Below are 16,821 nucleotides of genomic sequence, written 5' to 3' on the forward strand. Positions count from 1 at the left end.
GTCTCAGAAGAGACCCCTTGTGTCACTACAATCGACACAATGTCGAGTGAGTGACAAAAGGGGAACTCATACTCTTCACAACTTCTAAACATTCTTTCATCATGTGAGCCACCACATGCAAAATGGTCCATTCAATTATCAAAATCTGTCAGACATACATGTATATACCATAAATATCTGACATGTTTTTTCATTGTTGCATTTTTAAAATTTTTTATTTTTGCATGGATGTCATTTTGTTGCAAATTTCATCACTCTTTCATGCCTATGATGATATCATCCACTGCTTTGCAATTGTGAACTTTGGTACTATTGAACTTTAGAGTGATAAAATGCAATTTAATTATGCATGACATTCTTGTGCAAATTTTGCATATAGCACTAATGTCAAAACAAGCAGTGCACTTTGGCCTTATGTTTAGTCAATACCTTGACTCTGTGTGTGTGTGTGTGTGTGTGTGTGTGTGTGTGTGTGTGTGTGTGTGTGTGTGTGTGTGTGTGTGTGTGTGTGTGTGTGTGTGTGTGTGTGTGTGTGTGAATATTTCCACACCACAGAGTGCATTGGCATGGGCTAATGAACTATTCAGCGTGAGACAGCAGGGAAGAGATGCCACACACAGTGAATAATTTGTTTATTGATTGCAGCATTTAAATGCAGTATTGAAAAAGAGGAATTCACTATACTGGAAAGGAATGGTTGCAGTATCAAAGACTTAATACATCTGTGAGAATGCAGAACTAACAAATATTATTGAATGTCTGTTGGAGTGCTTGGGGAAGCATGAGAGATATAAAAAGAAAAGAAGAGAGCAAAATGGAGAGAAAATAGAGAAGAGAAAAAGACTAGCACAGCTGATGTTTTGGATACTAGTAGGCTGGTATAAACAAAAATAAATATTGTGTAATCAAATATATTAGTTGTCGATATTTAATTTAAATTTTTCCCCTATTGCCTGTCACATCATGAAGTACCATCAAAGGCCTTCTAAATTGTGAGGACACTTGGAAGGCAGCTTCGTTCCGCAGCCTTCGTTCGGCTTATTTTGGAGTATCCATCAGTTGCATCCTTCGTGGCTTTCAATCACCCAAAATCCTTTGGATTATTCAGATTTTTTTTTAAAAGAAAATATTGGATCATGTGCTGACTGAAGATCAGCCAGGTCTCCAAACAACAAAACTGGCCCGGTTGCTAGGGAGGGTAGAGTCACATGGGGTAACCTCCTCGTGGTCATGATGAGTGGTTCTCGCTCTCAATGGGGCACGTGGTAAGTTGTCCATGGTTTGTGGAGAGTAGCATGAGCCTCCACATGCTGGGAGTGTCTGCAGTGTCATGCACAATGAGCCACGTGATAAGATGTGTGGATCGATGGTCTCAGAAGTGGAGGCAACTGAGACTTGTCCTCCGGCACCCGGGTTGAGGTGAGTAACCACACGACTACTTTTTTGGAGAAAATAAATATAATATTGGAAAACAATTTAAACAGATGTGTACACTCTTGGTGACTTCCTCCATTTCTACAATGTAGTATTTCTAGTTGTAGTGGTTAACAAATAATTTATTTTAAAAATGTTAACACATGACCATGGAGGCAGGAACCTTTATGACCTACACATGCAGACTTACTAGACCGTCTCATTCATAGTGCTGAATGCTGAGGAGGAGCCTAGCCTACAGCCTCAGAAGGACTGTTCTTGGAAAGACACAGCCTTACTAGGCTGCAGTCTTTTGTCTGAGAAGCGCCCAAAGATCATTGTAACAGAGCCAAATCTCTGTAGTTTCAAAATAAGAGTCCCTTGAGTTCTTTTAGGGCTTGTTTAAAGTAAAAAGACTGGCGTTGTGTACCAAATCTTAATTTCTCTGTTTATTATTGAGATTTTGGTTGCACAATAAACTTATTTTGGGCTCTTATTCATTTTGCAGCTTCAATGTCTGTGCCCTTCATAGTAAGGAAAGAACTACTTATAAGATATTATAATACAGATTGATTAAAAAACAACAACTATTGGCTATAATCGGTTATCTGCTTTTTCCACCACCTTAGTTATTGTATCATCAAAATCCACCATCGGTCGACCTCTATTCCAAACTTTGATGACTTCCCTTCTTCCATCTTCTTCAAATCCATAACATTCTGATTAACATCTTCTTTTGTGTTCCACAGAGGAAATTCAAACAGGTTTGGAACAAGATGAGTATGAGTAAACGATGACATTAATTTTTATATCTGGGTGATCTATCCCTTTAACTAGTTTCCTGATGCCGTCCCAGAAGTATATGACTTTCTTTCTTCTGCAGAACACAAAGGAAGATTTTTAGAAGAATATTTCAGCTCTGCAGGTCCATACAACACAAGAGAATGATGACCAGAGCTTTGAATCACATATAGGCATTTATTTATTTTTTTTACAATAAATTCTCCTCCATGCCCAGTAGGTGAGGATGTGCATGAAAAATGTGAATACCTAACAAACAAAATATAATGTTAAAGTGGAGATTTATAGTAAAAAAGAACTTTAATATTGATCTGTTTGTCACCCACACATATTATATAGCTTCAGAAGTCCACTGGAGGCTTAAGGATTACTTTTATTCTGCCTTTATTTGCTTTTTGGAGATTCAAACTTCTGGCCACCATTCACTTGCACTGTATGGACCTACAGAGCTGAGATATTCTTCTAAAAACCTTAATTTGGGTTCTGCAGAAGATAGAAAGTCATACACGGAGATGAACTATGCTGGTTAAACAACCCAGCCTGGACTAGCATAGGAATTCATTCTGGTTTAACATAGTCTTTTCTTCATCTAAATGTCATTTCTTTTCTATCCATTTCTTTCAGTACAACAATCAGATTTAACCCAGTTGTAGCTCCAGCCTCACGGTCCATACAGAATGTCAGAAATCTTTGTCCTCATGATCACAGAACACAATGACCACGCACTAGCGGCAGCATGTGGCACTGTGGGCAGATCATTCCCGTGTGAGTAACACGCAAGACAACGTGGGTGTATTCATTGGCCTTTTCCAGCAAAATACTATACGTTATTTTTTAATACAGTTCAAGATCTAATGAAATGGATTAAAAAATTAGATGTCACTATGCTGAATGCTCCAAGCTTTGCTAAATGATGTATACATTTGGAGCTGGTTTTCTCCACTCGGCCAGTTTGAATGCGGGCACAGTAAATTATTTAACGTGAAGTGCTACACTCTGTGCTTGATCTGCAGGCCGCTTTCTTACACAGTTACAGAAGATTTTATATTTCACATGCTGTGTAATTTATAGATGGTACATTGGGTGCTACATTAGATGCAGAAAGCCAAAAGGAAAAAGGCCTGTCTTACTTACCCAGCGATTCGTCATTTGTCATAGCCTATAAATTCAATGTCATAGGGGTGGAATGATTGAGAAAACCTCATGGGTCTGTGAAGGAATATGAGACTGCAGATATTCAATTTAATAGTGACTTTATGAGTTGCAGCATATTCGTATAAATGACAGCCAAGGTAGCAGCATTGGAAGAATTGGTGGCAACCTTTCATTCCATTGCTCTGTGATATAAGACGAGACACAAGAAAAGGAGAGTGAGAGAGAGGGGGGTTGAGTCCCATGCTGCCACAGTAGGGGTAAATTATCCATAATCAGGGCATCAGTGTGGATGGGTCTAACGGAACCTAACACTTATTCCCCATAATCAGCACCTCCATGTCAACCAATCGCTTATAGCCACACAAACTGCCACCATTTGAGCTCCCACACAGTCTATATTACAGATGTGTTTGAGCGTGTGTGTACAGCCACTCCATAATAGAGGTCAAATTCTCAGAAAAAAGACAAAGAAAATAAGAGAAGATGATTAGAAAGGGTGATTATATTGTTGCCTTTCAACGCTGCGTTAAATCACCTTCCTTCTTTCAGATGGAAACCCAGTAAATTTCCATCTCATCTTCAAATGATCATCATAACCAGAATGACAGACAGTGACAGCAACCATTCAAAAAACTGAATTCGGTGGAGACTCTGCAAGTGCGCCTGAATGATAGCTGTTATTTCATACTTTTCTGCAGTGCTCAAATCTCCAGCCACAATAAACTCTTATCATTTCCATGTGAGAAGCTCTGACCTGAATTTATTAGCACTACATTTGAGTAAGAACTCTCAGCTCTGAACATAATCCATATCCTTTTGTGATGCACTTAAACTGGGGCTCTCAGAGCTCTGTTAGTTATTCTAGCATGACCTATTCCTGTTATTTCTCATTCCTTTGCTGTAAAACAAAAACCAACCTGTACACTCAGCATGCATGCAACTTCCAGTCAACTTAACAGTCCTGCCTCTCATTAAGTTACATATGGTCCACATATATAAGATATACATCATCTGTCATGTTGATTTTAAATAGGCCATTGCAATATACAGTTCATAATGCACACTGGGAATCATATTTGTTATGCATACTTAACACATACGGAACCACAGATTGATGCCATACTATGGGAATGTACTGAATAAGATGCTTGGATGGGGGGAAGGGCTTGTTTTGTGCACAGATTGTTCTATACTCGGGGCAGAATGAAATGGAGCCAGTTTTGTTGCATTGTCAAGAAACCTGTAGGCCTTTTTGAGCTTATTTTGATTTAACTCTTAACCGAGGTTCAGTATGAGGAAGGATGCTTGCTGTCTTCCTTGATGGACGGACAGATAGAGGGATGGATAGATAGATATACAATCCCTGCATCCGAAAACGTTGGCAGTGGTCTTTTTACCTTGCTGCTTAATCAGTTAATGATTTAAACAACAGCATTTTTGAATGAATGGAACTCTTTAGGAAACTGGTCTCAAAACAGTTTGAAAAGCACGGTTGTAATCCAACCGCCATATACTGACTCCTAAGATAGCATTTTAATTTCTTTCGGACACAGCCAATATCTGCAAAAATCTTCGATACTTAGATAACAACCTCCACATTTTTACCATAGCAGAGAGAAAAACTGTACATTTGCTTTGGCGAAGAAAAACATCCACTCAACACAGCTGACCATGCCAAAGCTTCTACTTTGGGGCATGTTTCTAATATGCAAAGGCAGTGTGTATTGTCTATCATGGTTTTCAGAACAATTACAATAATATAATTTTATATATATGAGATTACAGTTGGAAAGATGCCAGCTTAATTTCCGAAAACCCTCAATGGACAAACACTGTTAATTTATTACACGTTTGCTTACCCAGCCTCAGTGTTTCCACAATAATGGGGCTTTTCCACTGCACGGTACAACTCGACTCAACTCGACTCTGCTCGCTTTTTTGGGGTTTTCCACTGTGGATAGTACCTGGTACCTGATGTTTTTTTTTGTACCACCTTGGTTGAGGTTCCTAGCGAGCCAAGCCGATACTGTTAGGGATACCTTGTCTTGTTTCACCGTTGCCCTTTGTTTACCTTTTTTGTCCCTTTTGTTTTCCGTAGTTTTCACTTTTGTCCTTTGTTTAGCTCCACAGTCTCCCTGTTAGCGTTCGTGTTCTCTGTCATTGGTTTCACCTGTCTTCATTAGTTTATCATTGGTTTCTGTTCATTCACCTAGTTATCTTGTTTGAGTTCTGTTTGTTCATTGGTTCCTGTCTTCCCATGTCCACGTATTTAACCCTGTCTGTTTGTTTAGTCACTGTCTATCGTTGAATGTTGTTAGCCTGGTTTGTGTGTTCCCTGCCCGTTTTCCTCAGTCTTGTGTTTATTTCCCCATTGAGGGTTTTTCCTTTGTGTTTGTTTATTGTCTAAATTAAATAAAGTAGTTTGCATTTAGATCCACTCTCCTCATCTGCCTCCATTCGTAACAGAACGATAGACCGCCCAAATATGGATCTAGCAGCTTTCTTTATGGAACTGGCCCAGGCGGATCTGACCTACCGCGAGTACTCCCACTTTTTTTCCACTGTTGCCATCCACACCGGCTTTGACGACACATCCCTCAAGACCATCTACCGGATCGGGCTACCAAGGCACCGGCAGAGGGAATTGCCGGACCCCGGAGACCTCACGTGGAAGGAGTATGTGAGTCTAGTCTTGAAAGAACTCGCTGCCGGGGAAACACCTCTCTCGATCCCGGTTTCCGCTTCTGGGCTTTCCGTGCCTGCCACGGCCAACGAGCCAGCCTTGCCAGCCTCTTCATTCCCAGAGCCAGCGTTGCCAGCTTCGTCTGCCCGGAGGAGGAGGAGGAGAAGAGGAAAGGCTTCTGCTCCCCAGTCTCCGCCTGCCACGGCCAGCGAGCCAGAGCCCACGCCTGCCATGGTCAGCGAGCCGTTAGCCCCCAATGTCAGTGAGCCAGCGCCTGTCACCTCAGCCGTCAGCGAGCCAGCGCCAGTAGCCTCCGATGTCAGTGAGCCAGCGCCTGTAGCCTCCGACGTCAGTGAGCCAGCGCCTGTAGTCTCCGACGTCAGTGAGCCAGCGCCTGTTGCCTCCGACGTCAGCGAGCCAGCGCCAGTAGCCTCCGATGTCAGCGAGCCAATGCCTGTAGCCTCCGACGTCAGCCAGCCAGCGCCTGTAGCCTCCGACGTCAGTGAGCCAGCGCCTGTAGCCTCGACCACCCCTGAGCCAGCGCCTGTAGCCTCGACCGTCCCTGAGCCAGCACCTGTGGTCTTGTCCGTCCCAGTGCCAGTAGCCATGACCGTCCAAGAGCCAGCGCCAGTAGCCATGACCGTCCAAGAGCCAGCACCCCCCGAGCCTCCCAGGGCTCCTCCTTCCGAGCTTTCCAGAGCTCTGCCTCCCGAGCTTTCCAGAGCTCCGCATTCCAAGCCTCCCGAGCTTTCCAGAGCTCCGCCTTCTGAGCTTTCCAGAGCTCCGCCTAACGAGTCTTCCAGGGCTCCTCTCGAGCTTCTCAGAGCTCCACCTCCCGAGTCTTCCAGGGCTCCGCCTCTCAAGTCTCTCAAGTCTCTCGAGCCTACCAGGGCTCCTCTCGGGCCTCCCAGGGCTCCTCCTCTCGAGCCTTCCAGGGCTCCTCCTCTCGAGCCTCCCAGGGCTCCTCCTCTCGAGCCTCCCAGGGCTCCGCCACTCAAGCCTCTCGAGCCTCCCAGGGCTCCGCCTCTCAAGCCTCTCGAGCCTCCCAGGGCTCCGCCTCTCAAGCCTCCCGAGCTTTCCAGAGCTCCGCCTTCCTCGACCGTCCCTGAGCCAGCGCCTGTGGTCTTGTCCGTCCCAGTGCCAGTAGCCATGACTGTCCAAGAGCCAGCGCCAGTAGCCATGACTGCCTCCAGAGCCTCCCTCGGCTCCGCCCCTAAAGCCTCCTATGGCGCCCCCTTCCTCGGCTCCACCTCCCGAGCCTTCCTCAGCTCCGTCTACCGAGCCTTCCTCAGCTCCGTCTCCCGAGCCTCCCTCGGCTCCGCATCCAGAGCCTTCCAAGGCCTCTGCCCCTAGAGCCCCCTACGGCTCTGCTCCCAGAGCCTCCTGAGCCTTCCTAGGGCTCCGCCTTCCGAGCTTCCTATGGCTCCGCCTCCCGAGCTTCCTACGGCTCCGCCTCCCGAGCCTCCTACGGCTCAGCGCCCAGGGACTCCAGAGCCTACTAGGGCTCCGCCTCTAGAGCGTCCTACGGCTCTGCCTCCTGAGCCTCCCTCAGCTCCGCCTACTGAGCCTCCTAGGCCATCGCCTCCCTCGGCTCCACCTCCTGAGCCTCCCGAGCCTCATCCGGCTCCGCCTCCCGAGCCTCCTACGGCTCCGCCTCCTGCGGCTCCGCCTCCTGAGCCTCCTACATCTCCGCCTCCCGAGCCTCCTACGGCTCCGCCTCCCGAGCCTCTCACGGCTCCGCCTCCCGAGCCTCCTACGGCTCCGCCTCCGGGACCTGTCCCTGTCCGATGGCCTCCTCCCAGGTCCCCTGGGCCGGCCCCTGCCCTGCGGCCATCTCCCAGACCACCTAGACCTGTCCCTGTCCAAAGGCCGCCCCCAGGCCTCCTCAACCTGTCCTTGCCCTGTGGCCAGCTCCCAGGCCTCCTGAACCTACCCTTGCCCTGTGGCCAGCTCCCAGACCACCTAGACCTGTCCCTGTCCCAAGGCCGCCTCCCAGGCCCCCTCGACCTGTCCCCGTCTTGTGGCCGTCTCCCAGGCCTCCTCGACCTTTCCCTGTCCTGTGGCCACCTCCCAGGCCCCCCAAACCGGTCCCTTTTCCCTGTCTACCCCTTGTTGCCCCCTGGACTGCCTGTCCCTTGTTGCCCCCTGGACTGCCTGTCTGCCCCTTGTTGCCCACTGGACTGCTTGTCTGCCCCTTGTTGCCCCCTGGACTGTCTGTCTGCCCCTCATTGCCCCCTGGACTGCCTGTCTGCCCTTCGTTGCTCCCCTTGGTCTGTCTGCCCACCACAAGCTTCCCCCCCAGTCAATGGACATTTGTTCTTCCTGTTTTTTGTTCTGTTATTTTTGATCGTCTGGAATCCGATCCTTGAGGGGGGGCTATGTTAGGGATACCTTGTCTTGTTTCACCGTTGCCCTTTGTTTACCTTTTTTGTCCCTTTTGTTTTCCGTAGTTTTCACTTTTGTCCTTTGTTTAGCTCCACAGTCTCCCTGTTAGCGTCCGTGTTCTCTGTCATTGATTTCACCTGTCTTAATTAGTTTATCATTGGTTTCTGTTCATTCACCTAGTTATCTTGTTTGAGTTCTGTTTGTTCATTGGTTCCTATCTTCCCATGTCCACATATTTAACCCTGTCTGTTTGTTTAGTCACTGTCTATCGTTGAATGTTGTTAGCCTGGTTTGTGTGTTCCCTGCCCGTTTTCCTCAGTCTTGTGTTTATTTCCCCATTGAGGGTTTATCCTTTGTGTTTGTTTATTGTCTAAATTAAATAAAGTAGTTTGCATTTAGATCCGCTCTCCTCGTCTGCCTCCATTCGTAACTAAATGTGACGTCAAAATCCTGCAAATTACTGATTGTTCAGGGAGAATCATCACTTCCAGCGTCACTGGATTTCCGACACGCAACATCAACCCACTATTGTTAAAGTTAACAATAGCGATAACAGTATCATTTGTTCACGTGACTTTCGAATTGTGAAATAAGAAATGGCTGTGTGCAAAACCACGCCATGGTCAATAAACGAGGTGCAGACGGTCCACTTGTTAGCGATGAGCAAAACGGAAAAGTCTCTCAGGAAGTGTCTCAGCTGCTGGCCGCACAGAGCTACCACCGGACCTACCAACAGTGTAGGGAAAAGTAAAAAAAAAGTGTAAAAGTGACTACAGAACTATCAAGGAAAAGTGGAAGTGGTTCGACCAAATGGACACTATCTAAACCGGCGAGCAATGGGAGGGAGAGTGCCCTGGACTCAGCCACGATTTAGGATGGTATGTTAAAGTCTGCTTGAAAGCTTCACTTTATTTAGTTGACCAGTTACTGGAAGCTTGCTTCTTAAACAACCAGGCCAATTTAACTGTTACACTTGTGTAAAATCACCATGCAACAACTGTTTTATGCAGCACAATGAGCTAGTAGCTAACAGCTAGGGGTCTTGTTATTGTTTTGGTCAGTTTGTGTGGGGTTTAAGATGATGTCACGGCAGTAGATGCGGCGCAACGATGACGATCAGCCTATAATTCCACCCACGTTGTGATGGCACTAAACTGCAGTGGAAATGCAAGCTCAGAAACGTAAAGCGAGTAGAGTTGATGCGAGTCGAACCGTAAAGTGCAGTGGAAAAGTGCCATAAATGGGTGCAATCCTAATTTGAAATCCATTTGTACAGAATCCAGCAGAAACTTTAGCATTATCTGCATGTTGAAGCACTTATAGTAGACATCACTGCTTTCAGCTCACAGTGATTGGCTTGAACCTGGCGTTTTTTGTACATAATTTGCATAAAGCCAAGGAATTTGACATTTTTTGACACTCTCCACCACCCTCAATGCTTTCTCCACACCACTGTCAATCCCACAATGCACCACGAGAGCATGCCACTCAGCTTCCAAGGAATTATTTGAAAATTCTTGCTCACCTTCGCTCAAAAAAGTGCCAGTGGAAACGTACGGAAACGGTTAAATAGTGTGTTACAACAGTAAGTCACTGTGCCATACAATTGAATGGGGAGAGCCTTAAACTGACACCTACCTGTCGCAAAAAATCTGTTTCTTCTTTTATAAAACAGCAATTTTATTGTAGTAAACTTCACACATAGTTCACTCCAAAAGGATTGTTTAGTGTAAAACATGTTGAAGATTGGACAGGCAGTCAAATCATTAAGTCATGTGCTGTTTCCTCACAAAAGCAGTTGATTCAGCATACTCAAGCATCTCCTCTATAGACAACCTCTTGTCTACTCGTCAGTGTATCGCCCATAGAATGTCGATGCATTGCTTTGCTACCTTTGTAGGCTCTTCTTGATAGAAGGGCTTGACTGAATGCATCTGTGAATAAATCTGAATGGATTGAAAAGACGAGTAACTATAAATTACAATAATCTCACGCTCAAATGAATGATCTAAGTAGATGGCCTAATTGTGTAAGAAAAATAAATTACTTGACATGGCATTATTCAGTATACCACTCCTGCTTTTTATGATATTGCTTAAACGGGTCATGTCATAAAAAAAAAATCCCCCAGTGGTCCACTAATTTTTTCATGAAAATGTATCACCTGACCACTACAGGGCTCATTTTGAATCACCATCAATGGAGAAACAAGCCTTCTCCCCACTTAAGGAAACATTTTACCTATCAGCAAGCTTTGACGTCACAATTCAGAAGAGTTAATACCAGTTTAATTGGGACTGTACGCATTCTTGTGGTGCCAATCAGCACTGCTAGAATATCAGGACATTATTTTCCTGCAGCTCCAGAGTGATCAATCACATGGCATGGATGTTAATTTGCCAGCAGAGCACTTGCCATTGGGATGAATGGGATTTTTAACAGATAGTTTTCTCCAGGTATTATTGACGTGGTACCCTCAAGCAGTGTTCTATGAACAATCACCATTGTGCCCTGAATCAAAGCACTCGACCTTAGGTTATTCCAGAGGGACTGAACTTGTATTAAATTTACTGCAAGTCATTGGTCAAAGTGTTAGCTAAATTACTATATGGAACATGCCAGTGATTTGGACTCCCAAGCCACACTCTGTTTTAAGAATGTATTTCATTACAGCATTCATTTCATTGAGTTCCCGTGGGTCTAACATGTTGTTAACCAATGGAGAGCTTTCAATAATGTGGAAAATCAACTGAAACAATGATTCTCATATTGCAGTGAACGCATTCCACACTTCATCAGTCATTTGACCACCAGGATCCAAAGCAGCTTCACAGTCTATTTCAGAGCATGTTGCCATGACGAGAACCTACTTGTTTCTAAGGATCTCTCAGGGAGAGAAGAAAAAGAGAATGAAAGAGAAATAAAGAGCATAAATTGGAGATAAAGACAATGAGGGGGAATGGGTATAATTACAAGCAAATTAGAATGTCTGAGGGCCTTTTACCCTTTCTCTTAGTGTGTGAGTGCGCAGGTAAATGTAAAGGGTTGCACTTGAAAGTGCAAGACTCCAAACGATTCCTCCTCATTTCATGGACCAAGTTGGAATTGCGTAATGTTAATTCAGACACCTAAAATTGAGCTGCATAAACTCCAAATCAGAACTTGGTCTAGGCTGTAAAATGTTGTGAATCTTCACTAGGATTTGGATGAACAATATTAAAACAAACTAGCTGAAAGCCTCCTCATCTGTTTAGAATCCCATCTACTCTTGAATAATTAGGCATGGCCTTACATAATTTCTTTGCAAATCTTTTCCCTCTTCTCGGTCAACCACAAGTGATCTATGAATTAGATGAACTGGTAAAGAACAGACTGTGAAGTTTTCAGTGCTTTCACGCTGAAGGGAAACAGAGATTTTTAATTCATGTTAGAAATGAATAAATAATTGTGAGCGCATTTGTGTGTGTGAAGAGAGAGAGAGAGAGAGAGAGAGAGAGAGAGAGAGAGAGAGAGGAACCCATTTCCAAACATTATTTAATAAAGTAGAAACTGGCACAGATTGTAAGCAAAATCAAATAACTTAACAATTAGAAGTTCTAGAATTGGCATTCAAAGATAATCAAAACCCGACTTTCCTAGTGCTGAAAAAGAACTAAATTAAAACTCTAAATCCAGAAAAAGTATCTGGACCTGATGGGATATTGAATTAAATGTTAAAATATACAAGCACTAAATTACAATCAGCCATTCTAACATTATTTAATGTGATTCTGAGTGTAGGTTACTTCCCTGACATCTGGAATCAATGACCATTAAAAATGGAGATAAATTTGACCCGAATAATTAGAGGCATTTGTGTGAGTAGCAACCTGAGAAAAATATTTTGTTGTATAATTAATTTGAGACTTCTGGACTTCATCACAACACACACTGTCTTTAGCAGAACTCAAATTGGATTTTTACCAAGTTACCGTACATCTGATCACATTTAAACATAAAAACCTTGTTGCAAAATAAAGGAAACATTTAACACTGACTTAAAAAAAAACATTTGATTCAATCTGGCACAATAGATTATTTACAAACTTATTGAAAGTGGTATAGGAGGTAAAACCTATGACCTCATTAAATCAGTGTATACTAAAAACAAATGTGGTGTTAAAATTAGCACAAAAAGAACAAGATTTCTTTCTCAGAAGCATGGAGTGAGGCAGGGTTGCTTTTTAAGCTCAACATTGTTTAACATTTACATCAACAAATTAGCAACCAGTCTGGAGCTATCTACAGCCCCAGGTCTACCTCTACACAACTCAGAAATCAAATGCCTGCTGTATACAGATGACCTGCCTCCCACTGAAATGTGTCTACAGCTGAACCTGGACCTGCTAGAGCAATACTGTCAGACCTGGTCCCTGGCAGTAAATTAAATAAAACCAAATCACTTCCACTGGAAACCTTAACCCTGCAGTGAATGAACTGAGAGATAAAGCTTGCAGAGCCTTCTTTGCCATTAAACAGCAATGTCCTAAAGGGATACCTATTAAAATTTGGTTAAGAATTTTGAATCATTGATTGAGCCAATTGCCCTGTATGGCAGTGAGGTGTGGGGTCCACAGACAAATCCAAATCAAGAATTGACCCCTTTTACAGAATTCTGTAAAAAAGTTTCTACAAGTACACACATAACAAATAATGCATGCAGGGTAGAATTATGCAAATACCCACTAATTATAAAAACAAAACAAATACGGGCAATCAAATTCTGGTGACTTCTAAAAATCAGTGATCCCCACTCATACCATTATAAAGAGTTGAGCAAAGAAACCAATACCCTCTCTCAGCTGGTCCAGAGCTTTAGTCCTGATGCATCACCAACATCTACTAACCCTCATCACACTGGAGACCTGGACCAGAACAATACTGCTAAACTAACTAAATACAGCCAAATTACAGCATAAATAAAACAAAATTATATCACTTACTGGAAAACTCAAACAAACAACAGATTAAAATGCAATGCTAACTGGCCCTAAAAAGAGATTACACCATGGCAGACAATTTGTACACAGTGACATACAAAAACCTGAGAGCCACCTTGACAAGATACAGACTCAGAGGACACAACCTCACTATAGAAACTGGCAGACACAGGAAAACATGGCTGCAACAGGAAGAAAGGTTGTGTCCACACTGTAATCAAAATAAAATCGAGACAGAGCTGCATTTTCTAACAGAATGCACAAAATGCACAGACATCCAGGAAAAAAATGGCCACAAAATTAAACATACTCACAGCACATTTGACCATTTAACAAACACTGAAAGACTTCCCATCTTGTTAAGTGAATACAAGGACTGCTGTGTGATAGCAGCACAATATATGTCTGTCTGCCACAGAATGAGGGACAGTGAGTCTGCAACATAGTTTACTTTGTATTTTTCTAGTTTTTTAGTAATATTTTATTTATCCTTTATGTGTAACTTTAAACGTGTGTAAATTTGTATTATTTAACATTAGACGTTTTACCTTATTTGTCAAGAACACATAGTATATTTAGTTTTTTTCTTATATAATGTAAACAAATGTCTTTGTTTTGCTCTGTTTTATTTGTGTGCAGCTCAGCTGTAAATGCTTTGGCAATACGAATGTAAACATTTTTGTCATGCCTTAAAGCACCTTAACTGAGAGAGTGAGAGAGAGAGAGAGAGAGAGAGAGAGAGAGAGATGATCAGGATGAAGAGAGAGAGAGAGTTCCAATGGCAGTTGGCAGCAAAAAAAATTCAGCTCCTGCTGTAGCTAAAAAAAAAATCATAATCTAAACATTAAGCTAACTGCTAGCCAAGCTAACATTCCATGGCAGTTAAAACTGTTGATCACAGCTTGGGCCTGCCTAAGGCAGTAGCATCTTTGAAAAATGAAGAGGAGCTGGAGATAATATATCCAGCAGAATTATATAGCAATTAAAGAAGAAGATGATATAGATGATCCTGAGAGAGAATCCAGAGATGCTACTGTCTGATTACTGTGGACAAGAACCCAACAGTGTCTGGTGTAACCTGCTCTTCTTCACTGATCAGACTGGCTCAGCACTCTCATAACTGCCATGAACTGCAGCAGGAAATGTGGCATAGGGTCAGAACCCAGAAGAATTTCAAGAACTTCAAAATGCATGTTTAGAAGTTAAAGAAAGATCCTGAAGTGAAGAGCAGTGTAGAGTCCTGCTCCCCAAAAGTCACAAACGGAGCCCTCAGTTCGAGCACCCCTGTAGCACACAGACACCCTATCTCTCCAGCATCTACAAAGTTCAAGGCCTTGAAAGACAACATCACTGAGCTGGAGCAAGACTTCTTCCTGTTTAAAGAGGAAACTACCAACAACATCTGCCTGTTCCAAAATCAGACCATCCATCTCAGCATACATCAACTTCAACAGCTCTGCGATGCTGTCAGACCGATGGAGGAGAACAACCAGGAGCTGCGAGAGGAGCTGAGAAGAGTAAGAGAGGAGCTTGTAAATAGAGATCAACACAGCAATATGCTGGAAAAACAACTGGAGGAGATGAGACAACAGCTACGCACAAACCTTGAACATATCACAACCACAGAGCAACAGTGTCCCAGGACACAAACACTCAACACCTCTACTCCTGAACACATCAGAAAAACAATGCAACACCAGCAGTGTGTCAACACACAAACATACACTTTCCCATCCCCTGCAACCCTGCAGGTTTCTCAGGTCTCTCAAGCTTCTCAGAACTCCAAGAGAAAATAAATCAGCACCAGACAGAGATATCCACAGACCACAACAACATCCATCAGGAGAACAGAAGAAACAACACAACATCATCATCCTCTGTGACTTTACCTGCAACCACCTGGACCAGAGATGACTGTTCCTCAGGAGAACTGTAAGAAAACTATGGTGTCCCACCTCTCACTCAGCTTTGAAGCTGCTGCTTGGGAACACCATCACACATTATACTGCACACTGGGACAAACAACCTCAGCACCAGAAGAGTGGATATCGCCAAAGCTCTAATCAACATGGTGAAATCAGCAAGAGGAATCTACCCCAGTGCCAAAGTCATCATCTGTACACTGCTGCTTCACAGAGACGTTCCACAAACATCATCATTGCCATTAATGCAGAGATATCTGATGTGTGTGCACTCATGCCAAATGTACATATAGCATTTCATTAGGGTATCACTCATGAGCACTTTTATGACCGTCTCCACATTTATCGAGAGAGCAAGAGAATATTCGCTAAAACAATTAAGGATGTAACACTCAAAAGCTCTGAGTACATACCCTCTGACTGTGAGATGAGGGTGAGACAGCATGCCAGCAGACTGACAGACAGCTACGCTGCTGTTGTGACAGGAAAAGGTATTGCTGACACAAGCGACCTCAGCCAGAAAACATGGTGAAACTTTTACAGGTCCTTCTCAAAAAATTTGCATATTGTGATAAAGGTCATTATTTTCCATAATGTAATGATAAAAATTAAACTTTCATATATTTTAGATTCATTGCACACCAACTGAAATATTTCAGGTCTTTTATTGTTTTAATACTGATGATTTTGGCATACAGCTCATGAAAACCCAAAATTCCTATCTCAAAAAATTAGCATATTTCATCCAACCAATAAAAGAAGTGTTTTTAATACCAAAAAAAAGTCAACCTTCAAATAATTATGTTCAGTTATGCACTCAATACTTGGTCGGGAATCCTTTTGCAGAAATGACTGCTTCAATGCGGCGTGGCATGGAGGCAATCAGCCTGTGGCACTGCTGAGGTGTTATGGAGGCCCAGGATGCTTCGATAGCGGCCTTAAGCTCATCCAGAGTGTTGGGTCTTGCGTCTCAACTTTCTCTTCACAATATCCCACAGATTCTCTATGGGGTTCAGGTCAGAAGAGTTGGCAGGCCAATTGAGCACAGTAATACCATGGTCAGTAAACCATTTACCAGTGGTTTTGGCACTGTGAGCAGGTGCCAGGTCGTGCTGAAAAATGAAATCTTCATCTCCATAAAACTTTTCAGCAGATGGAAGCATGAAGTGCTCCAAAATCTCCTGATAGCTAGCTGCATTGACCCTGCCCTTGATAAAACACAGTGGACCAACACCAGCAGCTGACATGGCACCCCAGACCATCACTGACTGTGGGTACTTGACACTGGACTTCAGGCATTTTGGCATTTCCTTCTCCCCAGTCTTCCTCCAGACTCTGGCACCTTGATTTCCGAATGACATGCAAAATTTGCTTTCATCCGAAAAAAGTACTTTGGACCACTGAGCAACAGTCCAGTGCTGCTTCTCTGTAGCCCAGGTCAGGCGCTTCTGCCGCTGTTTCTGGTTCAAAAGTGGCTTGACCT

This window comes from Xyrauchen texanus, chromosome 18, assembly GCF_025860055.1.
Source record: "Xyrauchen texanus isolate HMW12.3.18 chromosome 18, RBS_HiC_50CHRs, whole genome shotgun sequence".
NCBI classification, from domain to species: Eukaryota; Metazoa; Chordata; class Actinopteri; order Cypriniformes; family Catostomidae; genus Xyrauchen; species Xyrauchen texanus.